We start from the raw sequence: 27,199 nt of genomic DNA, 5'->3' as shown, positions 1-27,199 counted from the left end.
AAATGAGCCTTTTATTTCCAAGTACTCTAAACGGTGCAGACTTTTTCCACGAGCGGCCGCTTCTCAGCGGAGACGCGCTCCTGAAAGGGACCCACCCCCCCGTCGATGAAGTTTCTAATGACCGAAACGACATCAGAATTCGCATTAATTTCAGGGGCTTCATAAACGACGGGCGCTTACTGGAAAGGGTGTGTGAGAAACAAACTACTTGTGGGACATCCGACAGCCCCCCCCCCAAGTACTGCAGGATCAATAATTTTTCTTCCTTAGCAATAAGTGTCCCGGATCCGCTGTCGTCCAACGCGCCAAACGGGGTCCGATCCCTTATTCCCCGCGCCGGCGTTAAAAGCCGCCTCGTTTCGGCCCCGCTTCACTCCCCTCCTGACTCGGCTTGGGATCACGTGGGAAACAATAGCTGCCTGCCGGTCCTGTCTCCAGAGCCAATGGCCGCCGCGGCTTAAGCGGCGTGGGGACTCCGCTTAGAGATAGGCAGGAGTGGAAGGGACACTCGCGGGGAGAGAGAGTGTGTGCGACCGCCGGGCTACTCGACCTTTGAGCGGGGCAAAGCCAAGGTCTTCCGCCTGGAAAAGACCCGGGAGGAGGGCAAGGTGAGTCACCCCGTACCTGTCGCATTTGCAAAAGGCTGGAAGGAGCGCGGCAGCCCTTTTCCTTGACCCGACATACGTACAACACCTCTTGCACAGGCGAGCGTTTCGCTCCCGTGCGCTGGCCGGACAAGTCCTTTTAGCTACTTTTTCTCCACCGCCGTCCCGAAGTAGTTCCTTCGGCGCTCCGCTGTTTTCGGCGAATGGAAGTCGGTTCTCATTCGCGCTTTTTCTTTTTCTCATTGAAAGGTCGGGCCGCCGAAGGTAACTCTTATGTGAGCGTCCCTCCCCCCGTTTGTTTGTTGGGTTATTTTTTTTTCCTAGCCTCCCTTTTGCAAACGAGAAGAAAAACGGCATTTCGGAATAGTATTCCGGAGCTGTGGTGTTCGCGGTATTTAATTAGAAGCAAAAGCTGTTGAAAACTCCCTTCACCTGTTAAGGATGGGCCGCTGTCTGGTGAGAGTTTTGAATAACTTTTTTTTTTTTGAGGACTTAAAGGCATGCTAATAATATAGAATAGAGTGGAAACCCCACTGCTTTTAGTGAGATTTTCCTCCGCTGAAGAAATGGGATTGTGAATTCTGGGCATACTGACTGGGAAATAGAGTCCTGTTGATGCCAAGCAGGTATCTATCTGATCCTTAGTTGATTTGTGTGTGTATGTAATTGGCCTTCTCCGCAGCATATCTTGGTGGTTATGGCAGCAGCTTAGTTGCTGAAATGAGAGGCATATTATTTATTGATGTGATCATTGGATGTAATACCATTGTGTTGTCCAGCCTCTTCCTATGACACTATCATCAAGACTTCACTGATTATGTGTTTTTTTGTTGTTGCAGCTGTTGTAACCCTAAGACACTTGAGCTATAAGCTTCCTGTATAGTAGTACCATAACTCTTTCTGGTCTTTCACATGGCCTGGATTCATTCAACATAAAGTTGAATCCAACATAAAGTTAAAATAATAAACTTTTCAACATAAAGTTGAACATTCAACATAAAGTTAAAATAATAAACTTAATAAATGATAACAGTGAAATAAATAAGGAGTAGTTTGTGGGTCGGTGTCTTGTCTGAACCCACTCAGTTTGTTAATTCAAAATATGGTTCAGTTAAGTAGGGGTTATCAAGCTACAGGTAGTCCTCAACTTATGACCACAATTGAGCCAAGAAATTATGTTGCTAATTGTGAAATTTGTTAAGTGAGTTTTGCCCCATTTTACAACTTTTCTTGTCACATTTGTTAAGTGGATCACTGCAGTTCTTAAATTAGTAACCAGGCCGTTAAGTGAATCTGGCTTCCCCATTGTCAGAAGGTTGCAAAAGGTGATCACATGTAAGAAATTGTATATTGGTCAAAAAAACCTAACATGTTCATATTTTTTTTAAAAAGCAAAATAGCTGGCTTTTGGCTGGTGTTCTTTTGTTATCTTTCGATGACGGTTGTCAGCTTTTGGGGATAAAGGTCAGATGTTCAGTATAGTTCTGCAACCTTCTTTTAAAAAAAGTAAACTGAAACAGTTTTGCCCATGTTATTTTTTTCCCCAGACGCAATATTTTGCATGGGACCAGAGCTCACGGTATAAAATGCAAATGATAAAAGCATGCACAAGCTCACAGAAACATTCATTTCTTTCTCATAATGACAACGTTGGGAACTGGAGTATGGCAGTGGTTCACATTAGGAATGCAGTTGATAGTGTACTTTATTCATTAATGTGTGACCACAGAGCCATTAGTACCAGCGACCACAGTACCCAAAAAAAAGTGTTTATTGTGCAGCAGTGTCTTGGATACAAAACATAGGTTCTATTCAGGTCATGCTATTTTATTTTCTTGCAATTCAGCACAGCCAAATCCTTGCCCTCGGAGCCAAACATTTTTTTTAAGTATTTGGTGATGTTGGTAGGGAATGGAGAGACATCCTAGGCATGTTGAGAGTCATTATGCATCTTTCTTTACATAAGATATTTGTATTTTTCACCAAACAGAAAAGGAAGAAGAAGAAGATGGAATGGTTGTGCTCTCTTCTGTTTCATTCATGCCAATACATTTGGCATGCTTACAAGTTAATGCATATATAACCCAGGCATGTCTTTTAGAGTATGGTTAAAAAAAATTAGGATGGTGGCCCCCAACTATGTGATCAAAGGTCTGCTGGTTTTTATATCCCTTCCCTGACTGGACCACTTAATATGATCAAGGAACTGGAAGAAGCAGAACTCTTGAAATAATGCACACATTTAAGCTGTGTCAATTCATTTAAATGCATGGATCTCTAAAGTGACTTTGCGTCTTTTCTCACACATACAGTATTTGTTCACTGTGCACAAATGTTTTGCTGGTGGTGATAGATAAGTTGCAATCTAATTTTTGTGGTTTTAATGCATTTTTTTTCTGTTTTCAGAATAAGTTCCCGCATTCTGTTCATTGAGATATATATTTTCAAATTTTGTAGCTGGAATTCTGATGGACTTTAGCTTAAATTACATCTCCAGCTAAAATGATTGAAACTTCTTCCAAATAAATAGCTGGAATTCAGAAATAATTATTAAATTTAGTCAGGACAAGTTAACCCCAGTGAAATGTTGCTTAAGGTTTCAATTCTTCATCATCTGACTTTACTCAATCCAATTTCCTTCATTTATACATGTAAAATTGAATTGTATGCTAGTAATGGGATTTCTGTGGAGTATTTATTTATTTATTTATTTATTGCCCATCTCATCTCCAATGACTCTGGGAAGCTTACAGCATAAAGACATTAAAACATTAAAATCACATCACCCACCCACTAACATCTGTTATTTTATTTTGGTTTGTAGTATTATGTGAATCCACCTGTTGTGATTTGTATGTTTGCTTGGCAGTGGGGTGGTGGTGGTTAGTTTTGATATGGTTAAATCATGATTAGTGAGTCTTTATTAAAACTGCTATAGAATGTACAACTATAGACTATATTAAATAATTCAGAATGGCCACAAAACCAGAAACAGTACTTACAAGTTCATCACTTTAGGAGCTATAAACTGAATTAGCCTCTGCTACATTGGAATGGATTCATCAGCTGAACGCCGTCTACTCAAGCTCTTGAATCTTTGACAAATATCCTAGAATATTGAAGGGGGCTTGATATGTTTAGTGGCCTGAGGAAAAGAAAGCTAAGGGGAGTCTTCCAATACAAGAAGCAAGGAAAAGGGATGTGGATTTATTATCCAAAGCACCTAAGGGCATGACAAGAACCTGTAGATGGAAGCTTTTACATTGAGATATCCAAATCTGAAATGAGGAATTTCCTGATTGTGAGATCTATTAAGAGCACAGTAACCAGCCTCCTTGGAGTTGTAGATACTCCATCACTGGGAGTTTTCAAGAAAAGATTGGGTTGCCATTCAGGATTTTAGGAGGATTCCTGGACTGGGTAGAGGGTTAGATTAGAAGATGCCCAAGTACACTTCCAAACCCAGAATTCAACTATATTTCTCCTTTGCTTGGAACCCTAAAGTTGTGAAACATATTTAATTTAACTGCTTCTTTTATATGTTCTTGAGCTATTTATAAATTGAACAAATACGGCAAACCTGTGGATGTTTTCCTTACAAGTAATTCTGCCTGAATTAATTGGAACAGTCGCCAGATTAAAGATGACATGGTTCCCAAGAGTAAAAGGAATATATTTGAGAGCCAGTTTGGTGTAGTGGTAAAGGTATCAGGTTAGAAACCAGAAAACGGAGTTCTAATCTCGCCTTGGGTACAAAGCCACCTGGGTCCATGAGCCAGTCACATTCTCTTAGCCCTAAGAAAGAAGCAATGGAGAATGACGTCTGAAAAATCTCACCAAGAAAACTGTAGGATCTTCTCCAGACTGTCTCTGAGAATTCGGTTCCACCACAAAATCGCGGAGGACAAAATCGTGCTCGACGAAAGCGCGCATTTGACGTCATCACAGCGCGACGAAAACATCGCGCTGTGATCGAAAAATGTAAAAATAAAGCTAAAACCTTACCCTAACCCCCCCAAACCTAACCCTAAACCTAACCCTAAATCTAACCCTAAACCTAACCGTTAACGTAACGCTAAACCTAACGCTAACCCTTAACCTAACGCTAAACGTAACCCTAACGCTCTAAACCTAACCCTAACCCTTAACCTAACCCTAACCCTAAACCTAACCCTTACCTTTAAGTGAATCGGCTTGCTTTAATTTTAATTTTATTTCAATTTTTAATTTTTTTCGTCACGCTGTGATGACGTTACATGCGCGCTTTCGTCGAGCGCGATTTTGTCCTCCGCGGTTTTGACGGGTCACAGAGAATTCAAATGGAAGTGGGGGAAAGTTTGCTTAGTCATTGTGGACTAATTGTTTTTGGCAATTTTTTAAAGGGTTTAGCTGCCCTACATAATATTAGACCTAACAAGCAACTTTTCTGTTCCACATAATATATTTAAAACTGATTCTGATAATTATGCCTAAAGCGTTACTTGTTTTTCAGGCAAAAGCTAGAGGTTCAGGAGCATGAATTTAACTTGACAGGGAAGTCTGGCTTCTTCAGAATAAAAAAATATATATGAGAATCTCATTTTTGGGAAGCATTCTTCAAAGTTCATAAAGCTAATGTATTTCTAACATGTGTTTTCTATTTTAATTATTCTCTTAATCCATGTTTATTTGAATCTAGACTTCTCAATGTTTTGAGATTGGGGGGTGGGGGTGATTTTATTATATTAATTTATCTGATTCTTTTATTAGTTGTATTGTTTTTTTAATGTGGTTTTTAATTATGTAAGCCGCCTTGAACCGCCATGGGCATGCAAGTATAAATTTAATAAATAAATGTAATAATTAAATTCTGTTTTCAAATAGAATTGTGGCTTTGGCAATGATAATGATTCTAATAGAGCTGTTATGATATACTATATAGAAGAGTTATTTGATGATATTAGCAAACTACAATAGAATAATGAAAGGAATGGCCTTTTCTGTTTCTTCACTTGTTCTGAATTGTACAAATGCAACCAGCCGTGTTGCATTTAGATATAATCACTGAACTCTGGCCATACGCATATTTCCATAAAGAAACATGCAACTGTTATAATAAGCCAGTTGCTTATTCAAAGTTAGAACTTATTACAAGTTACTTAAAGTTATTGGCTTTTATTGACTTTAGGTCAGGTAACTAAATTGGTGATTGTATCATGTCATGAATATAGAATCTATCTTGTGACTCCTTATGTTGCGTTAATGAAATTACTTCCTACTTATACAAACGGGAGCTACCAGATAATCATTCAATTTTATCTCCTAATATGCTCAATTTTTATTAGGCACTTTGTTAATTGCCCCATTTTTTCAAATGAGGCTTATATGTCCTGTTATAATTCTGTGGTCTTTCCAAAGTTAATTCTCTCTCTTATTCTTTCTTGGGCATTTACTGGGTTTGGGGATGGATGGGTGGGCTATATCAATGTCTAGAATAAATTCATTATTCATAGACAGGGCGTTGAGTAGAGTTGATAAGGTTTCATAATATATAGTAACATTTTTTTCCTAACATTTGTTTTCTGGTACTCGAGGCTAAAAATACAGAAGCCAATTTGACCAGGTATCTAAATCCTGTTGTTGTTACTATTCTTTAAATCTTAACACACTTGTTTTGAACTTTACTTTTGCCAAAAGAAAAAAAAACATACCACTGAAAATTGTCATCCCCCCCCCCCAAAAAAAAATTGAGTGCCAGTCCAGATAGGCTTTGACACAGATTTTCAGGTCAGATGCAGGTTATGGGTTGAGGCTACTCAAATTTCCTGATCTTTAAGGACACTTAAAGGTCCTTCCAAAAGATGTGTCTTTTCCCCAGTGCTGGCCATTCAGACATTTCAAACAAATGCAAGTTTGAGCCCAAGAGAATTAAAGTATCAATCAAACTTTGGAACGAAGCAAAACATGAATGATTTGTGAACACAGCCTTTGGTTGCATATCTCTCCATTTTATAACAAAACTGAATGAGAAGTTGGGTAATTGAAACATCAATCTGCTGTTCTCCAGAGAAGCTCTTCAGTATCCTGCTAATTGATATTGTGGATTATAATTTAGTTATAATATTTCCAAAGAGACTGCCAGTACATTATTCTAAGACAGTGGTCAGGAAGAGAGGCAAATTCTACATTTGGAGCTTAGTGAAAAATGACTTCTTTGTTTCATGGTGTAAAATCTCTTGGAACCAAGACAGCTGTTGATATTTGCTATCTCGGGGACACAAAAAGCTACACCCTGCAGAGGACATGAACTGAAATTGGGGTGTTTGGGGACAAGGTACTTTTTGTCCATTTGTCCCAGTATAAGGTTTACTATTATAGAGGATCCTTGAAGTCACAAGTAATAAGATTTATGTTTATGCAAAAAAACCAAAAACCCAACCAACAAACCCTGAATTGAAAATCAGCTATTCCTATTTTTCATTAAATAACTAGTTTCATCCCACTAGCTAATGTTTTCACTTTATTCATTATTATTTCACATATTTATAAAAGACTGTTACACATATACATCCAGAGGGTGGACAAATTTAAATATACGTACATTAGCTTTTAAGCAATGTTAAAATGATAAAATTGTAACCCTTATAATATTATAACTAGTGTTTGGGTGTAATAAAGCACAGTAGTCCCCAACTTACAACAGTTCATTTAGTGACCATTCAAAGTTAACAACGCACTGAAAAAAGTGACATGACCATTTTTCACACTTACAACCTTTGGAGCATCCCCATGATCATGTGATCAAAATACAGATGCTTGGCAACCGGTTCATACATATGACTGTTGCTGTGTCCCAAGGTCACACGACTGCCTTTTGCAACCTTTTGACAAGTAAAATCAATGGAGAAGCCAGATTCACTTAACAACCATGTTATTAACTTATCAAGTACAGTGATTCACTTAACTGTGGCAAGAAAAATGAGGCAAAAGTCGCTTAACAAATGTCTCACTTAGCAACAGAAATTTTGGGGGCAATTGTGGTCATACCTATAGTAAGGTGTAGAGATTTAGGTGTTGGACCAGCACGGAGAAGAGCCAGGTTCAAATCCTTCCTAAGCCACAGGGCCAACCGTTTTTTCTCTGCCCCAGCTATCTCACAGAGATGGTATTGAGACAAGAGCAGGCAGCACTATGTATTGGATCTGAGGTCCTGAAGAAAAGGCAGGATATAACTCAAACTAATAAATGTCAGGTGTCAAACGGAATATAACTGCTTTGATTGTGCGCTTTCCATGCAAAATAAACAGGATAGCTAGAGAACAGTCCTGCCAATGGACAGCTTCTGTTCCTTGCCTGTGATGTAATGGAATACACCATCTGATAGTATCCTTTCACGCCCAGATTCAGATAAAAATAAGGAATGCAAATTGACTAAATGTCAAAGGAAGAATAAGAGGGACAAGCTTTAAAAATGTTCAAGAGTTGGAACAAATGACCAAGAAGCTGGAACAAATCTTTTTGTGAAAAATCATGCATTTTTGAGGTCTTCTAGCACTGGAAGATACGTAAAGCAGGAAAGGCAGGGTTACAACGATAGAGGGATGTAAAGTTAAGCATGATATGAAGACTCTTTTCATATTAAATGCTATTCAATTTATTATTATTGCTCGTGTTAGCCTCATTGTCCTGTTGTTGTTTGTGAGAATCTGCTTCAGTCTGGGTGATTGTATGCAAGTATGAGCCTGCCAACCAGTATCTGAGAAAGTACAGTGCCATGATCCAGCATGGATTGCATTTTATTAATAATGTGGTTGATGGCTTTGAACTATGGAATGTAGATGTCACTCAGCAGTGTTCTGTTTGTTTTGTTCCTGTGGTCTGTCTTTTGGTATCTCCTCCTTGGAATCAATCTAGCCCTATTGATTAGTTTGACATTGTTGGGTAGGATTCAGGGGTGGGTTCTTGCCAGTTCTAACTTCTTCTATAGAAGAGGTTCCACAAATCTACCATGCCGCTTAGAACCGGTTCCAGCTCCTTCCCCCCGCCTGTCCGCACCACGCTTGCACCACCCGCCGCTCACTGATTGGCTGGCTCACCAATTGCCCCACCTGCCTCTAAGAGTCCTATCTAAACCTTAAAGTCTTAAAGCTGTCAAGTTTGAACATCCCTGGATTTTTTTTCTAAAGGGTTAGGGGTGCAAGAGTCTTGTAACTTGAGAGCTTTAAGACTTGCACACTTCAGTGCCAGAGTTCCTGAGCCAACATGACTGGAGGAGGAATTCTGGGAGTTGAAGTCCACAAGTCTTAAAGCTGTCAAGTTTGAACACCCCTGGAGTTTTTCTTTCTAAAGAGTTAGGGGTGCAAGGATCTTATAACTTGACAGCTTTAAGACTTGCGTCTTTCAAATGCCAAGAGTTTCTGAGCCAACATTTTGGTTGCTAAGCAAGAGCGTTGTTAAGTGAGTTTCACCACATTTTACAAGTTGGCCATGCCCACCCAGTCACATGACTGCCAAGCCACTCCCACTCAATCACATGGATGGCAAGCAACTCCCACCCAGTCACATAGCCGGCAACCAAGCCACTCCCACAAAGCAGGCCACACCTACAGAAGAGGTTCTAAAAAAATTTGAAACCCACCACTGGTAGGATTGTTCAATTTCCTGAACACCTGGTTTAATTCTACCAGTTGAACATAGAGCCTGTCTATAGAGAAGCAGTGGTGAAGTGGTTAGAGTGCAGTACTGCAGGCTAATTCTGCTAACTGCCGATTGCCAGCAGTTTGGCAGATCGAATCTTACCAGGCTCAAGGCTGAGAATAGAGCCGAGGTGATGCAGTCGTTAGAGTGCAGTACTGCAGGCCACTTCAGCTGACTGTTATCTGCAGTTCAGCGGTTCTAATCTCACCGGCTCAAGGTTGACTCAGCCTTCCATCCTTCCGAGGTCAGTAAAATGAGGATCTAGATTGTTGGGGGCAATATGCTGACTTTGTAAACTGCTTAGAGAGGGCTGTAAAGCACTGTGAAGCAGTATATAAGTCTTACGTGCCATAGACTTTATAGATTTTAAGACTTGTGGATTGAGATTCAGGCTGAGAAAAGAGCCGAGGTGGCGCAGTCGTTAGAGTGCAGTACTGCAGGCCACTTCAGCTGACTGTTATCTGCAGTTCAGCGGTTCTACTCTCACCAGCTCAAGGTTGACTCAGCCTTCCATCCTTCCAAGGTGGGTGAAATGAGGACCCAGACTGTGGGGGCGATATGCTGACTCTGTAAACCGCTTAGAGAGGGCTGAAAGCCCTATGAAGCGGTATATAAGTCTAACTGCTATTGCTATTGCTATAATTCTGAAAGCTGATGTCCATAAGTCTTAAAGTTTCCAAATTTTGAGACCCCTGCTATATAGACAATAGATTTGATGGTGAGTTGTGGATGGAACCTGGGTGCAGGTAAGCATGCATGGTGATCTGTAGATTTCCTGTGCAATGTGGTGAGTTTCCATGGCTGAGGTATATTTGGAGCTGGGTAACACATTAACCATAGACACCACACTGGCCCATGTAATTTGGCAGAGATTAAATGTAAGTAGTATAATTGTAACTTTTAAAATCTGGCTCAGTGGCACAATATGAAAGTGTTGAATCTTTTAGGCCAGTGGTTCTCAATCTTTTCTTTACCATGGATCCCCTGTAAATACTTTTTGTGGCCATGGACTGCCAAGAATTACTCAAGATTTAAACCATATTTTTCAAGCTTTCATGGCCCCCCTGTGATGACATTATGATCCCTCAGGGGTCCCCAGACCATAGGTTGAGAATTACTGTTCTGACTATTCTCTAGAGCAGGGATGTCAAATTTGATCGCATCGCGGGTTATATCGGGATTTATAGGGATTGTTTTTGCTGTTGCAGAGCCGGGATGGGTGTGGCCTACACAGGTCGTATCTGGTCCGTGGGCCACTGATCTAGATATTGATAAGGAAATCTGGAAATGAGATTCTGGAAATCCTGATAGGTCTGTAATATTCCAGCTCAGAGAGAAGCTTTTGACTTATTCACAGCATTGTTTCCTAGACAGAAAATGTGCATTAAAGTACATATGAATTCCACTTACTGGTATTATTTAGTTTATCATTTCTGGCTCAATTGCCAGAAATGATAAAATTTCATGAAAGCATGAAACAGTAAGATTAAGTAATTTAGTTGTGACTAAAATATACTACTCTGCTTGGCAAATAAATTCCTGAGCAGGTAGATGCTTTTAAAATGAAAAGACAATCTGTATTTATATAATTTCAATGATTATAGCTTAAATGTTTGTTCACCATCTGCCTAGCGTATTTTTTTTTTACTTTGAGCAATAGCAATAGCAATAGCAGTAGACTTATATACCGCTTCATAGGCCTTTCAGGCCTCTCTAAGCGGTTTACAGAGAGTCAGCATATTGCCCCCAACAATCTGGGTCCTCATTTTACCCACCTCGGAAGGATGGAAGGCTGAGTCAACCCTGAGCCGGTGAGATTTGAACCGCTGAACTGCTGATCTAGCAGTAGCCTGCAGTGCTGCATTTAACCACTGCGCCACCTTTGAGCTTTTATATCGTCTTATTTTGTAGGCTATCTTTAAGTTTTGCTAGTTCTTTCCCATTCCTAATTTTCAAAGTTTTGAAAAAGTTTTTTTAATTAAATATATAACTTGTGAGGGTTTTTAAAAATATTTAGTATGATTCTGAAAAATGAAGATAAAACTTTGAATACGTTCACTTTAAAAAGAGAGAACATGTATCCCTTCTTCAATTAGCATCAGAAAGTGAACAGAGTTGGAAGGGATCTTGGTCCAACCCTCTCATCAAGCAGGAGACTCTCTACCTCTGATGGCGAACCTATGGCACGCGTGCCACAGGTGGCACACGGAGCCATTTGTCAGGACATGCGAGGCATTGCCCTGTCAGCTGGCCAGCACGCATGCATGCGCTGGCCAGCTGACTTCAGCCTTCTTTTGAGGCCGTTTATCGCCCTCCTGAAGGCTCCGGAGGTTGAAAATTGGCCCTACGAACAAACCAGAAGTCACCATTCCCAAACTTCCGAGTTCCCCATAGGTCCATTTTTCCCCCTCCGGAGGCTTCAGGGAGGCTCCTGAGGCCTCCGGAAGACGTCCAGGGGGGTGGGGGAGGCTGTTTGTGCCCTCCCCAGGCTCCTAGAAAGCCTCTGGAGCCTAGGGAGGGCGAAAAAACTGCGGCAAAAGCGGGGGGTGTTGTTGGTTGCACGCATGCACGTGTGTGGGGGGTCATGCGCATGGCATTATGGGTGTGGCATGGCAGTGCACGACCTCCCCCGTGCTCCCCCCACTTTTGGCACGGTAGCCAAAAAAGGTTCGCTGTCACTGCCCTACACCATTCCAGCTGTGCATTCTCTTCTTTAAAAACCTTAGTGATGGAGCACCCACCACTTCTGAAGGCAAGCCCTTCCAATGGTTAATTGCCCTCATTGTTGAGCAATTTAGACCTAAGGAGAAATTTCCTCTCTCCTTCATTAGTTTCCATCCATTGTTCCTTGCCTTGCATTTTGGACACTACTTTCAATTCAAGGCACAGAATTTTGCTGTCTGTTACACAGTTCAGGGGAACAATGAAGCTTTTGCATTGATCTCATGCTAATACATTTTTAAAAAATGTGATAAGTGTCTGAAATTACTGCTGGGTTAAGATATTTAAGAGTTTGTGTCTAGATTTTAAAAACTTAATGCCAGCATCAGAACCTTCTCCTTTTTCTCCTTCTAGGGCAATCAAGGCAAAATACCTAAATGCTTATGGATAATAGTTTTGGAGAATTTGTGGTAGAGTCTGATTAATTTGAAAATGGGGCAAGACTAATGTTTTCCTTTAGAAAGAGTGCATTTTATTCGTCATAAATAAACATACGTGAGATAGAATAAGGACCAAATCTGAATGCTATGCATCGCCAGGCACCCTGCTGGCAGTAATTAAATTTCAGCCTGCGTAAGTTCAGCCGACCAAGTGCTAAGCACAAGGAGTGCAAATTAAGTAATCAATAGCACTTACAGTATATATCACTTCATTGTGCTTTACAGCAGTGGTCCCCAACCCCCGGTCCGCGGACCGGTGCCGGGCCGTGGAGTACCTGGCACCGGGCCGCGCAGCGGCCGGGGGACATGAACAGCTGCCCAAAGGTCCGCGCGCGCGCTGGTGGAATCCCCGGGCGCTGCTGGTACCGCCGCCACCGCCGCCCCCTGCGAAACCCAAGAGCGGCTCTTCTCCTGCGAGGCGGCTGGCTGAACAGCTGCCACCGCCGCGCGCCTTCCTGCCTCAGCCACTCCGTCGCTTCCAAGGAACGGCGTCAGCGGCGGCAGCTTTACTTCTGAGGCGCTGCACACTTCCCCAATAGTCGTCACAGCCCAGGTAAGAGAACAGGAACTTCCCGCCTGGCTTCCAGCCCGCACCGAAAGGGGGCCGTTGGGGTTTTTTGTGGAGCTCGGAAAGACGCGCGTCAGCTGTGCGCGTCCGCCTCCTCGGGGCCACTTTTGCCCAAGCGCCCGAGGCAGCCAACCCTGGTAAGCAGGTGGTGGTTAACTGGCGCCTTTGCTGCAGGTTTTTCTGGAAGGGGCCACTGCCGCTGTCCGGAGGTGACCTTGAGCTGCTCGCTCGCTCTATGCGGGGCTGGTGGGGCTGTGACGCTCGGAGGTGGCGCGTGTGGGAGTGAGAGGCGCGGGGACTGGCTTTCTCCGGACCGGCTTTCTCCAGGGGGGGGGGAGGCGAAGGACCAGGCTGCAGCGCAAAGGCTCCTGGGCCGTACGCAAAAGCTCCTGGGCCGTGCGCAAAGGCTCCAGGGAAGAGAGCCCCGCACGCCCCTGCGTGCGCTCAGCGGGCCACGGTAAAATTATCAAAGGCTGACTGGTCCACGGCGATAAAAAGGTTGGGGACCACTGCTTTACAGCACCTCTCTAAGGGGTTTACAAATATCAGCATATTGCCCCCAACAATCCGGATCCTCATTTTACCCACCTCAGAAGGAAGGAAGCCTGAGACAACCTTGAGCCGTTCAGAATCGAACTCCTGACTGTGGCCAGAGTTGGCCTGCAATACTGCATTCTAACTGCACCACCAGGGCTCCCTCTGTTTTAACAGTTCCTATGGTTATTCCCAGAAGCTGGATTCCAAAGAAGCAGGTTTTTCCTGTCTATTAATAAATGCTGTGATCCTGTTGAATATTCCAAAGGCAACCTGATGATGACCTGTTGAATTCTAGCCTTTTGATTAATAACTGTGGATCCTGTTCAATATCCCATCTGCAACCTGATGATAAAACGTTTTATCAATCTATGCAGTTTTGAAAGTCCCAAAGGAATGGTTGGAAGAGGAAGCTCCTACAGTCAGAAAGGCCTGGAGTGGACAGTCAGTTGACTCAGGGTAGCCTATCCCTGTGTATCTTAATTCTCTTTCTGCTACTCCTTAACCAGCATTCTGGAGGGCAAAGGGGAGACTGTCTCTTGTTCTCTGTGTTGGGAAGCTTTTTAGTTCACCTCCTCTCCTGCCACTTTAAGCAAGAAAAGGGGTCCCGGTGAGGTTGGAAATCACTCTTTATGTGGTTTTCCATACGTCCCCTCCATAGGGATGCCATTATAGTCGTAACTCATTTACCAGATTCATGTTTGAGTGCTTTATATTGTGATAGACTTGTAAAACTATGAAAGACTTTATACAGCAGTATTGTTACTGGTGGTAGTTGCGAAGTCGTGTCTGACCCATGGTGGCCCCATGGACAATGTTCCTCCAGGCCTTCTTGTCCTCTACCATCCTCTGGAGTCCACTTAAGCTCAGTACAGCAGTGTGAGAGGTGCTAAATGAAAAATAAATCAAAGTGGTAGAAAAAAGCTACCTGGCCCCATTTTTTTTTAAAAAAAAATCAATAATATTTAATCTGGTTATTTGGTTATCGTTACACTTGTACATATGTTTACATGCAGGCACAATTCCTGAAACTTTAAAATAATTTACAGTTTAGTTTCTATGAAAGGTCTTCATACAATGGAAAGTTCCATTACATACAGGTAGACCCCAAGGCCCTGAGTTCAATCTCTGGAAATTCCAAAAAGGACCGGAAAAGCTGGGTTTTCTTAATTCTGCAGAGGTTTTACTAATCACTGTAAACAGTACTGAAGTTAATGGAATAAAGACCTAATTCAGCTTAAGGTGACATTAGAATTCTCTATGGATGTTTCTAGCTTATTTAACTACACAAATCCTCTAATAATGAAGCTTTGTCTTAAACAAACTTGGTGTCATTTTTAGAGAACTTTGTGTGTGTGTGTGTGTGTGTGTGTAGATAAATACATTCATGTATATGTATATAATGTAAACATTTTCATTGTAAGTGTCAATTCTATGTTGCATTTTGGGGCCACACACACACCCTGCCGTGCCGTGTTTTGGGTCCCAAAGACCTCCTGCACCAACCTGGAAGCCGAAACAGGGTGCGGGGGCACGGCACGAGGCCCCAAAATGCAATGCGAGTGCCCCCTGTGCATGCACCCTGCATCCCCCTGCATGCGTGCACACAACCCCACATGCGATACCCCCCATGCATGCACGCACGGCATAGACCCGAAGACCACGTGGCCAGCGGGAGGCGCACGCACATGTGCAGTGCAGCTAGGCTTGGGCGATTGCTGTTCGCCGCAAAGAGGGCACCTGTGGCATGAGTGCCACAGGTTCGCCATCACAGCCCTATGCCATCGATCTGGCAAACTCGCAAGATTCACTTTTCTCACCTTGTACATGTATACATCCAAACTAGACTGTATTGTTTCTCTGTGTCATATAATCAGTGGTGGGTTGCAGGAGGTACGCCCCGGTACAGGTGTACCGGTGCCTGCTGGGAGCACAGGGTACCGTTCCGGTATGGTACTCCGGAGGCCCCACCTGCCCACCCTCGTTCCTTACCTGTGTTTGAAGGAAGCGGCACATGCATGCAGCGTACATTGCCTGTGTGACACTCCGCTGAGCAGCTGGAGCATTGCGGAGGCATCGCAGAGCGTTGTAGGAAATAAGGACGCATGCTCGCACTGCGCGCATTCATGTAGTGACCACCGGACTTTCTTTTACCATACCGGTTGCACCGGGATCCGGAACCCACCACTGCATATAATACATGTGGCTTTATGCATAATTTTGTATTCATTTATTTTGTCATGTTTATGTAGTGTATATTGGAGGTGGTGACCCTTTGAGAACTGTATGCAACGAAATTTCATTTTAATGTATGCCAATTAGTATACATTCAGCGTGACAATACAGTTATTCTAAGTCTGAAAACTAACTATGCTGGTACAGATAATTCTTTGAATAGCTTGCAGTGGCAAAGACGTTAGGCATCTACAGCATGCTGCTGATAAATTGTGCTATATATAAACAAAAGTATTCCAGTATTTCTTGTATCATGTCATCTGATCTGGCAGACTATTTACATTGCCTTCACCACATCATTCAGACCCCTTTTTTTGTGCAGTCTTCCTGCCTTTCTTTTGTATCTGCCCTTGAAGAAACCATATGAATCTTCACTCTGAAGCATTTCAGGGGAAGCCTTGTAAAACTCCTTTTCCAGTAAGCTTCTGCTTGTTGGTGTAAACCTTTTAAGCTCAGTGTTAGTGTTATGGGCATTGTTGTGAAATAGTGAGAGAAAACATTTACAGTTGTGTTCTTTGTAAGGATGGCTACCAGCAGCAGTTCTTCCTTTTGGCTGCATTGAAGTCTTAGGAAAATGCGGTTTGGAAAAGGCGGTGTATCGCCTGCATAATTCTTGCTTCACCTGTTCCTTTCCCTGCAAGATTTCTAAACATCTTTCCATTCACTTCTCCCAAACTTCTCCCTCCAGAAACTTCTTTTTCTGAAAAGTTCTTCAACTGAAACTGATGGGTAGGGCTACTAGGTTTGGGGTGCAAAAATCTGGACAGGCTTTTGTTGGCAAGATCAGATAGCTCTTTATTAGGAGAGCTAATATTTTTGCTCCCATATTTTAATAGTAAACAACAGATTAGTAGTAACAAGCTTTAAGCCATATTTTCTCTGTACAGTCTTTCTCACATAATAACTTGCCTGCCTCTAAAGTTTAAGACTATGGTATTGAGTAAGGCTGCCCACTGTGACTGAACTCAATTAAAATATTGCAAGAAGTTTCTCTTTATGCTTTTTTTTTCTTGTGCTAGATCTGTTAATTCAGGTAGTCCTCAACTAATGACCAGAAATGGCACCAGAATTTCCATTGATAAGCAAGGCGGTTAAGTGACTCATGTCTGATTTTACATTTTTGCCATGGTTGTTAAGTGAATCACAGTGTCATGAAGCGACTATGGCTTCATCCATTGATTTTGCTTGTCAGAAGCCATCTGGGAAAGTTGCAAATGACAATCACATGACATATACAAACCCCCCTCTGCATGCTACAACTATCATAAATACATGCTAGTTGCCAAGCAATCAAATTTTTATCATGTTACTGGGAAGATACTTCAGTGGTCATAAGTGGAAGGGCCGGTTGTAGGTTACATTTCCCAACACCATTGTAACTTCAAATGGTCATTAAACAAATGGTTATAAGTTGAATACCTGTATTAATTTGGTATTGCCTGGGGGGGGAAAGGAAGAGGGGCAATGCAATTCTTGAGAGCTCCAAAGAATGCTACACCGTGCAGATTCTTCACTTGTGATGCTTTGACAACCGGGTGCTAGTTTTACTAACAACTTTTACAAGTGTTATAGCAATTAGTTGCGGAACTCCCAAGTTCTCTGATCTTCTTGTAAACATGCAATGTGATAGTGCAGAAAGAGCATATAGATATGCTAGGATCATCAAAACATCAAGACCTCTTCTGTCAGTTGATGACATATGCAATTTTTTAAATATCAGTCATAATTTAGGTAATATATTTCCATACATCTTACTGTATGGAATCCTGTTGGATTGGAGCAGGATATAAATTGCAGCAAATAAATGCATAAATCAATCAGAGAAGACGAGAGCCATCTTAAGTAGGAAATAAAAATGTAGGTATGTGTAAATGTTTTCCAAAGGAAGATGAGAAATGGCAATATTTGTCAGGAAAGCTGCCTGCCTGCCTTTGAAAAATGAAATATCACGGTCTTCTACTCACTTGGTACTGGAATCTGTATTCACTTGCTGGAGGAATGGAGCGCTACGAACTCTTTGCTACCCATTTGACAGGTGCATTTGCTGGAAGCTGTTGAGTAATAGGATAATATCTTCTATCACAATTTTTTTGTGGGCTGGGCTTCGAATTGTTGTGAGCATTTTAATTATGGGCTGGGCATGTTAGGGTGTTGGTTGTGAATGAAAGCTGTTTTTGCACTAAGGCAGTGATTATTAGCAATGAGACTTCTCAGAGGGAACAGTGAAACTGACATTTTATTTCCTTGAGGACCAGCAAAGGTAAGTGGCTTTGCGGTTTGACTTTTTTTTCCACTGCCCCCTCCTAGTTCAGGAACAGAAATGATGGCTCTTCGTTTCTTGAACTTTCATTCCTTCAAGTTCATCTTCTTGGAGATTATATTTTAAAATCCTTTTCCAGGTTATTTATTTCATTGCAGATGGGAACTTGTATGTGAACAAAGACAATTTTTTTTTATAAGGACAGGGCTTTTAAACTATGAGTTTAATGTCAGTTCTCAGCTCTGCCATGAATTCATTAGGTAATCTTAGACAAGCTACCCTTCCCTGACAGTTCTTCTTAACTACATAGCCTGTAAGACAAAGACCATAATTCAACTATCAAAAAGCCTTTTTTGGAGTTGTTGCATGGATTTTGCAATCTGAAAGCAACCGTACAATCCTCAGTATTGTTTTTCCACGATAATCCAAATGAACAGCTGTTATATGACCAAGGAAAAGTCAAAGTTCTTTGAAATTGTGAATTGTTTTCCTCAAGGATCTGAATGGCATACATTAGAAGGTTTTTTTCAAGCTCAGACAAGATTTGATTTACTAAACCCCTGTGAATGCATACATCTACAAAAGATGTTTCCAAGAAACTAAATGTTGTATATTTCCAGAAATAGACATGATATTAGCTAAGCTTGAGCTGCATAGAAAAGACTCAGTAATGCAGTGCTGGTTTCAAAATATCTTCTCCAGCTAAAGAACTAGAGAAGGGAGTGTCTGGGAAAACCGATTTGCCTGAAGCTGTGACAACAGGTATGACTAGAAAAAGATGCTGAGGCAGTAATATGACCCAGTTGGTCCAAACTAAATAAAAAATCTTCTTCCTTTTTAAGAGTTTTCACATATTTTAATTATATTACCCCCGAGACTTATATACTTTTGATTATGAAGAAATGTATCACAGTTCCATTGCTGGCATTGGAAACACTGCTGTTTACACTACTTTATTGTCTAGATTTGAAAAAGCAGAACCTACAACAAATCAATTAGGATTTCCTTTGTAGATTGATGAATTATATAGGTAATTGCTATAAAGATCGAGTAAAAGGTTGCAAAATTTCCTCCTAAAATGATTCTGCAACAGTGTAGGGATGCCCACCAATTGATACTAATTTCTTAGGAAATCTCTGCCATGAAGAACAATAAAACCAGTGATCTTACTTGAGATATTCTGGCTTTTAATTCATGTGGATTTTTTAGCATTATCATGGATAAATAATATTGCATCACTTGATGCGGTCACAATCAATGATGTAGTTATTTCATCAATAATAGGAAGCAGATAATACTTAATCAATAAGAAGAAGTAGTCTATAAACCGTTTTTCTGTTGCACCTATGCCTTTTTCCTACAAGCCCACTGAAAACACTGCTGGAAAGGTTAAGAAATCATCTCTGTGTACTCCATAGCCAAAGGAATTTGCTTAAAGCCACAGCAAATTAAATGTGGTTTGTAAGAGCCACACAGGAGCTCATTTCTAACAAAGTCCCTTTCTCTGGTTCAAAGAGTAGCAATGGTATGATGTCACAAATGAGACTACAAGGGGAAAAAAAAGTTCAGAGCTGGAAGCTCACTTCTTTAACTCAGGTTGCACAATGGCAAACACAAACCACATTTTCTTTGCATTGAATATTTCTAGACAGCTGATGCTATTTCAGCTTACTCTCCCTTACTATTGCGTGATGAGGAAGTATAGGACTAAATACAGTTGAATAATTTTGATTATCTGGTTTTTCAGTTAGAACTCTAAATTTGGAAATGCTTTATATACTATTTTGGCACTCATTAGGGTACTTGATTGTTTTTTGACCCATTTAGTTAAGTCTTGCTACAGTTTTATAATACCACTTTCTTGAATTTTTCAGCATATGTGTTATTTCTCTAGGCAATACGAAGCTGCCACATAATCTCTTAATAGAGAAAACAGTTGTTAACAAGGTGCAGCAGGAGGAAAACCCTTTGCAAAATCAGCTTTCCTATGGTGGAACCATATCTGCATTAAATTAACATGCTTACTGCCCATGTCTGCCTGTATAAATAGATTTTATTTCCTTATTATTCTCTAAGGAATGAAAAGTTGAGACACTCTTGTTATCACATTGAGCTTGTTATAGGAATAATTTATTTTTTGCTGCTGGTATGCTTTTGAGATTGTTTGGGAGGGAAAAACTGCTTGCTTGTTTTGAATCCAAGTTATTGGAAGATACCGGCTGTCTTCCACATTCTCCCACCAGCTAAAGGCAGTCCTCAATTTACAATGACAATTGGGATGAGAATTTCTGTTGCTAAGCGATGGGGTAATAAAGTGCTACCACATCCCTTAGCAATGGCAACCCTGTAATCCTAGTTGTCATCCTTAATCAAATTCCAGGATCAGTAGGTGAAGCTGCCTCCTGCCGGCTTCTCACCAATGGGGAAACCGACAGAATATTGCAGGCAGCTTAACAGCTTGCAAGTGGCTGCTGCTTGGTGAGGAAATGGTCGAGAGAGGCATGAAGCTGATGGAATTGGCTGAAATGCCAAAATTGACTATTTTGATTAAAGAAAAGAATATAAGTACTTTTGTTTCCGCATGGAGACTGCTTCTGAACTTTGTGCTTGAAGTGGAAAAGAATGAAACTTTGATTTTGGGTCTTAACGATTAGGCTGATCCTTATAGAAATGACTAGTGTATATTATTATTAAAAAAACAAAACGTTGTGATTTGATGTTAATGCCTTATTTTACTTATTTTAGAGAGAGAGTCTGAAGTCAATGCTTCTTTTTCTTTTTCCTACCGTAATCCTTCCTCACTTTTCCCCAATCCTTCCTCCTCCCCCTTCCTCCCCACTGTTTTCCTATTTACTTTCATAGCCTTATAACTCAGTAAAAATGTTAAACTAGAGAGAGGCATGAGGATGGTTGGGGAGGGTGTGTGGGTTGTGCAGGGTTTTCAAAGGGTGCACAGCAAGGGTTGGGAATAATGCAAGGGGATGTAAAAGTGTGCAAGAGAGGCATGGCAAGGATCCGGGAGGGTGCCCAAGGTACAAGGGAGACACAAGGAGGATTAGGTGCACAGGGATGTGAGGTGGGTGTGACGAGGCCTGGGGAGGTATAAAAGAGGCCTGGTGAAGCTCGGGGAAATTGCACAGGGATATGTTGGACCTCAAGGGTCAAGTGGGTTTGCTGTTAACGTACCTGCCTCCCAACAGCGTTGCAGCAGCCCTCCCCTCGCTCCTCGAGTCGGTAGCCGAGCTGGCAATTGAGTTCCCCAGGCTTATGGTTCTGGGGGATTTCAATTTGCCTTCGCTCGGTGAACACTCTGATGGAGCGCAGGAGTTCATGGCTTCCATGACAGCCATGGGCTTGACCCAGGTAATTCGGGGTCCAACCCATTCAGCGGGTCACACGCTCGACCTCGTATTCCTCTCGGAGCAGTGGACTTGTGATCTTGGTCTGAGGGGTAATGAGATCATACCCCTGTCGTGGTCAGACCATTGCCTACTGAGGCTTGACTTTCGAAGGCCAAACCTCCGCTGTAGGAAGGAGGAACCGACCAGATGGTTCCGCCCCAGGCGACTTATGGATCCCTTGAGGTTCCAAACGGAGCTTGGGGCTATTCCTGATACTCTCGCCCACAGTCCGGTGGAGACCCTGGTTGCTGCCTGGAACTCGGCAGCGACGGGGTCCCTTGACCGGATTGCGCCACTACGGCCGCTCCGAGGCTGTGGATCCAGGAGGCCCCCTTGGTTCACCGAGGAACTCTGGGAGAGGAAGCGCCGGAAGAGACGCCTAGAGCACTTGTGGAGATCCAACAAATCCGAATCGAGCCGAGCACTTTTAACATCGTGCATCAAGGATTACATCAGGGCAATTAGGACGGCAAAAAGATCTTATATTGCCAACTTGATTGCCTCCGCCGAGTCGTGCCCAGCCGCCCTGTTTAGGATAACCCGTTCCCTCCTAAATAGGAGGGATACGGGGGACCCCTTGCAGGGTAGGGCTGAAGAGTACGTCCAGTTCTTGGCGGATAAAGTTGCTCGGTTTTGGTCGGAGTTGGACTCCGATTCTGCAGATCCAGCCGAGGCACAAGGGGATAATCTGGCAGACCATCGCTGGGTTGAGTTTCAGGATGTTGCCCCTGGGGACGTGGACAAGGCCATGAGAGCTGTGAGTGCCTCCACATGTGTACTGGACCCGTGCCCCTCCTGGCTGGTTGTCAACAGCGGGGAGGTGACACGGGGCTGGATCCAGGCGGTTGTTACCGCCTCCCTTCGGGAGGGGGTCTTTCCCCCCGCACTTAAAGCGGTGGTGGTGAGACCCCTCCTGAAGAAACCATCTTTGGATCCAGCCGTTCTTAACAATTACCATCCAGTCTCCAACCTCCCCTTTGTGGGGAAGGTTGTTGAGAAGGTGGTGGCCTTTCAGCTCCAGCGGGCCTTGGAGGAAACCAGCTATCTTGACCCATTCCAGTCCGGCTTCAGACCTGGCTACAGCACAGAAACCGCTTTGGTCGCATTGACCGATGACCTCTGGAAAGCCAGGGATCGAGGCCATGCCTCCATCCTGGTTCTCCTTGACCTCTCAGCGGCTTTCGATACCATCAACCATGGTATCCTTCTGCGACGACTGCGAGAGGTGGGGGTGGGAGGCACTGTTTTGCAGTGGTTCTCCTCTTACCTCTCGGACAGGTCGCAGTCGGTGTTAGTTGGGGGGCAGAGATCGAACCCTAGGCCCCTAACATATGGGGTGCCGCAGGGTTCGGTCCTATCTCCCCTACTTTTCAACATCTACATGAAACCGCTGGGCGAGATCATTCGGCGGCACGGGATAAAATACCACCAGGATCCGGACGATACCCAGCTGTATCTGTCCGCCCCGTGCCAACTCAATGAAGCGGTGCACGTGATGAACCAGGGACTTGAAGCTGTTAGGGACTGGATGAGGGCTAACAAACTCGGATAAGACCGAGTGGCTGTTGTGTTTCCCTCCCGCCAATTTGGCAAATATTCCATCTCTCAGGCTGGGGGGGTCAAACATTATACCCCTCAGACAGGGTCCACAACTTGGGAGTCCTCCTGGACCCACAGCTGACTTTCGAACATCATTTGTCAGCTGTGACCAGGGGGGCATTTGCCCAGGTTCGCCTGGTGCACCAGTTGCGCCCCTACCTGAACCGGGAGGCTCTCACAACAGTCACTCGTGCCCTTGTGACCTCTAGGCTGGAGTACTGCAATGTGCTCTACATGGGGCTGCCCTTGAGGAGTATTCGGCGACTTCAGCTAGTCCAGAATGCAGCTGCGCGAGCGATTGTGGGTGCACCTCGCTTCACCCACGTAACACCTATCCTCCGCGAGCTGCGCTGGCTACCTGTCGATCTCCGGATACGCTTCAAGGTGCTACTTGCCACCTATAAAGCCCTTCATGGTAGTGGATCTGGGTACTTGAGAGACTGCCTACTGCCGATCACCTCCACACGACCCATTAGATCTCATCGTTTAGGCCTCCTCCGAGTTCCATCCGCTGGCCAATGCCGACTGGCCACCACGCGGAGGAGAGCCTTCTCGGTGGTAGCCCCGACCCAATGGAACGATCTCCCCGTAGAGCTTCGTACCCTCACCACCCTCCAGACCTTCCGCACAGCCCTTAGAATCTCGCTATCCCGTCAGGCCTGGGGCTAAAGATTGTAACCCGCCCGAATGGTATGAATGTTGCGTTTTAATCATGTACTGTCTTATATGTAAAAGTCTGTTTCCCCCCCCCTTCCTTTGGATTGTGAGCCGCCCTGAGTCCCCCCAGGGAAAAGGGCGGCATACAAATAAACAATCTAATCTAATCTAATATGTCACTGGCTGGCACAAGTGCAGAGGGGCTGAAAGACAATGCACTGATGTGGGAGACTGACCCTAGCAACTTGTGACCTTCCTTGCCAAGTTACCCATTGACATACTGGGGAAGCCAGCAGGGAAGATTGCAAATGGTGATCACACTGGGTGAATGTCATAAGTCAAGGATTACCTGTATTAGAGAAAGGCATGATTGCCTAATGAATGAGTAGGACAGAGCTCCCGCGATAAGGGAACCTGATCATTAAAACTCTTCCAAAGAAAACCTGTGCTAACTCTTCTCTCTTTCCTATGCCTTGAAAGATTGTCAGACAGTCGTGGTTCTCTGTGTACTTCTGTGGTTTTGTTGGAAGAAACATCCATCTGGGCTCAATTCCAAGTGGGGAAAAAGACACTGAAAATATGGAGGCTGTTTGGAAAGATGGTTTTAATGGTGGACAAGACCACATGGCTTGGGGTCCTAGGTAAAAAGGCGATCATATGCTTCAAAGATGTTGAGTGAAGAAAAAAGAAGGGGAGAGAGAGAGAGTTCCTGAGTTTTTTATACCCTCTGTTCGCCCCACCTCTCTGTTTCCTGTTCCTGTGTAAGAAATGTATTCTGATTGGTTGTCAGACTCCCAGGGGCGGGGGATCTTAGCTAACTTTGTAGGTTGTGAATCTTTTGAGTCCTAAGCTTGGTTGCGTTCCCAGATGCCATGTGGTGAGTTTCTGTTGCAAATGGGTCTGCCTGAAGGACGTTTATCTTTGTTATGTAGAATAGACTGGCTCAGGTCTTTAATGGCCCATTGACAAAGGTGGAGGGAGCTATGAAGAGTGAGTCTGTTTTCTGCCTAAAACATGTTTCTCTGGCTCCTCATTGACAAAGCTGGGAGTGGGAATGAGTTTCTACCTCCCTTTAGTGGGAAATATTCTGCCCTTTTAATATTTCCTAAAATATTTCATTTTCTAGGAGAGGGATGGGTGCTATCTTCCTACAGTTTGTTTACCAGAGTTTTTAATCTAGCAAGTTTTAATATTTAGTAACTGCCTGTATAGCAAGTTTCGGTCCTATCTTAACTTCCTTTAACCAGAAGGGTCCTTTTTTCCCATGGAATATTTTTATTCTCATCATAGTCCTTGCTGACAGAAAAGGAGAGAAGGCACATTTTGCTAATTCTTGCCTGAAACGTTCCTTTGGAAGATCCCCTATACTGTCTAAACAGATTTTCAAGGTGTGAAGGGAAAATGGCAAAAGTCTCCTAATCTCCTGCTGGTGGAGAATGGCTCAGAGAATTCACCATCCACAGGATCAAAGAGTGGTATTGTTTATTTCTTCAGTTTATATAACCACCTGTCTCAATTGCATGACTCTGCCTTACAAAATTTTAAATAACTACAAAAAGAGCAGCATTGAATCTTAAAGCATATAAAGGCATATATGAACTGAATAACAAAGTCTGCAACAATCAACATTCAACATAACCTCTGCACAGGCTCTATTACACATTCGGGTCCTCAAGCTTAGTGGCACAGTGATATATTTGCTCCTTACAAAAGACCGGTAGGGTTGGAACCAAGTGATCTCCAAGTGGGGTGGCATGACATGAGGGCTGACAGTGGGGTTGACAACAATCTGATCAAAGCAGAGTGACACGATATCAGTATTCCAGTATTTGAAGGGTTGCCACAAAGAAGTGGGGGGGGGGGGAGTGCCAGCTTATTTTCCAAAGCTCCAGAAGAGAAGACAAGAAACCATGGATGGAAACTAATCAAGGAGAGAAGCAACCTGGAATTAAGGGGAAACTTCCTAACAGTGAGGACAATTAACCAGTGGAACAACTTGTCTTCAGAAGTTGTAAGTGCTTCATCACTGGAGGTTTTTAAGAAGAGACTGGACAGCCATTTGTCTGAAATGGTATAGGGACTCCTGCTTGAGCAGGAGGCTGAACTAGAAGGCCTCCAATATCCCTTTCAGCTCTATTCTGATTGACTGATTGATTGATTGATTGCCTTGCTGATTGGATAATGCTCCACAAGGCATAATTGCAAATTGCAAGTATAATTGCATATATAGTTGCAAATATAAATAGACATGGGCAGTCATTATATGTGTGTATGTGTGTGTGTATACATGCATACATACACATACATATAATGACTGCTCATGTATACACATACATATACACATTCTGGCTTGCCTCCAGAAGTTGTGAATGCCCCAACACTGGAAGTCTTTAAGAAGATGTTGGATAGCCATTTGTCTGAAATGGTATAGGGCAGTGATGGCAAACCTATGGCACGCGTGCCACAGGTGGCACACGGAGACATTTGTCAGGGCATGCGAGGTGCTGCCCTGCCAGCTGGCCAGCACACATGTGCCCACTGGCCAGCTGAGTTCACCCTTTTTTAAAGCCATTTTTCGCCCTCCACGGGCTCCAGAGGCTTTATAGGAGCCTGGGGAGGGCGAAAAGAGACTCCCCCCCCCGAGGCCCTCCGGAGGCTTCATGAGCACTGGGGGGTCGCACATTGCATTATTGGTGCGGCACGCCCGCACACGACCCCCTTGTGCTCCTCCCACCTATGGCACGCGAGCCAAAAAAGTTTCGCCATCGCTGGTATAGGGTTTCCTGCCTAGGGAGGGGGTTGGACTAGAATACCTCCAAGGTACCTTCCAACTCTGCTATTGTATTGTATTATACATACACACACACACACACACACACACACACACACACACACACACACACACACACACACAATTGAAACTTCCATCCATATACAGAATAAAACAAGGCTACTACTTCTGGATACAAATTGAAACTTGGTGGTGGTTCCAGGCAGTGGTTTGGGGGGGGGGGGGGAGAAACTGGCAGAATGGAAAAAAGGCCAACACTGGTGGGGGGGAGGTGCTTGGAAATGGTGAAATTGGCAATGCCAGCTGAGTGGAGTGTATTATGCTCAAACTCTATCCAGTACAATTGAGATTATTATAGCCAGATGCTAGCGACAGCAGCAGAGGGGAGGGTGAAGGGCATGTGTTTAGCACATGGAGGGTCAACCTAGGAGAAAGGACGAGTGCAAAGATACATTATATGCCAGTCTTGCTCTGGTCACCCCCTAAAATCACTCCATGATGTTTTCATAGTCTGTTTTGGTTGAAACTGGAAGCAACAAAACTATTTGGAATTTCGTTTCTGCCAAACTGTGATTGATTTGATGGTTTGGAAGAATGTTCTGCTCTGTGTTTTCTATTCCATGCACTCCCCTAAATATTTCTGATCCTAATTATTCTAATCAGATCAAAACGTGGGTACAGTATATTATTACAAATTCTAGGCAAAGAATTT

The 27,199-nt window shown here is 43.3% G+C and overlaps 1 protein-coding gene across 10 annotated transcripts in view; it reads left to right on the top strand.

The window, feature by feature from the left end:
* Nucleotides 1–436: 436 nt before the first annotated feature.
* Nucleotides 437–27,199, top strand: part of PPFIBP2 (PPFIB scaffold protein 2) — a 139,451-nt gene continuing 112,688 nt past the window's right edge. For 3 of the 10 annotated variants that reach the window (XM_087718335.1, XM_087718346.1, XM_087718316.1), the window contains exon 1: nucleotides 437–608. The gene's annotated coding sequence lies outside the window, so the exon portion shown is untranslated. Of the gene's footprint in view, nucleotides 609–16,176; nucleotides 16,197–27,199 lie in introns of those variants that run through there. The other 7 variants (XM_087718371.1, XM_087718362.1, XM_087718355.1 and 4 more) reach the window with 5 other exon arrangements.

This window comes from Thamnophis sirtalis, unplaced genomic scaffold (assembly GCF_051295495.1).
Source record: "Thamnophis sirtalis isolate CommonGarterSnake01/CBP01778 unplaced genomic scaffold, rThaSir2_p1.2 scaffold_1, whole genome shotgun sequence".
Classification (NCBI taxonomy): domain Eukaryota; kingdom Metazoa; phylum Chordata; class Lepidosauria; order Squamata; family Natricidae; genus Thamnophis; species Thamnophis sirtalis.
This window is presented reverse-complemented; position numbering and strand designations above follow the sequence as displayed.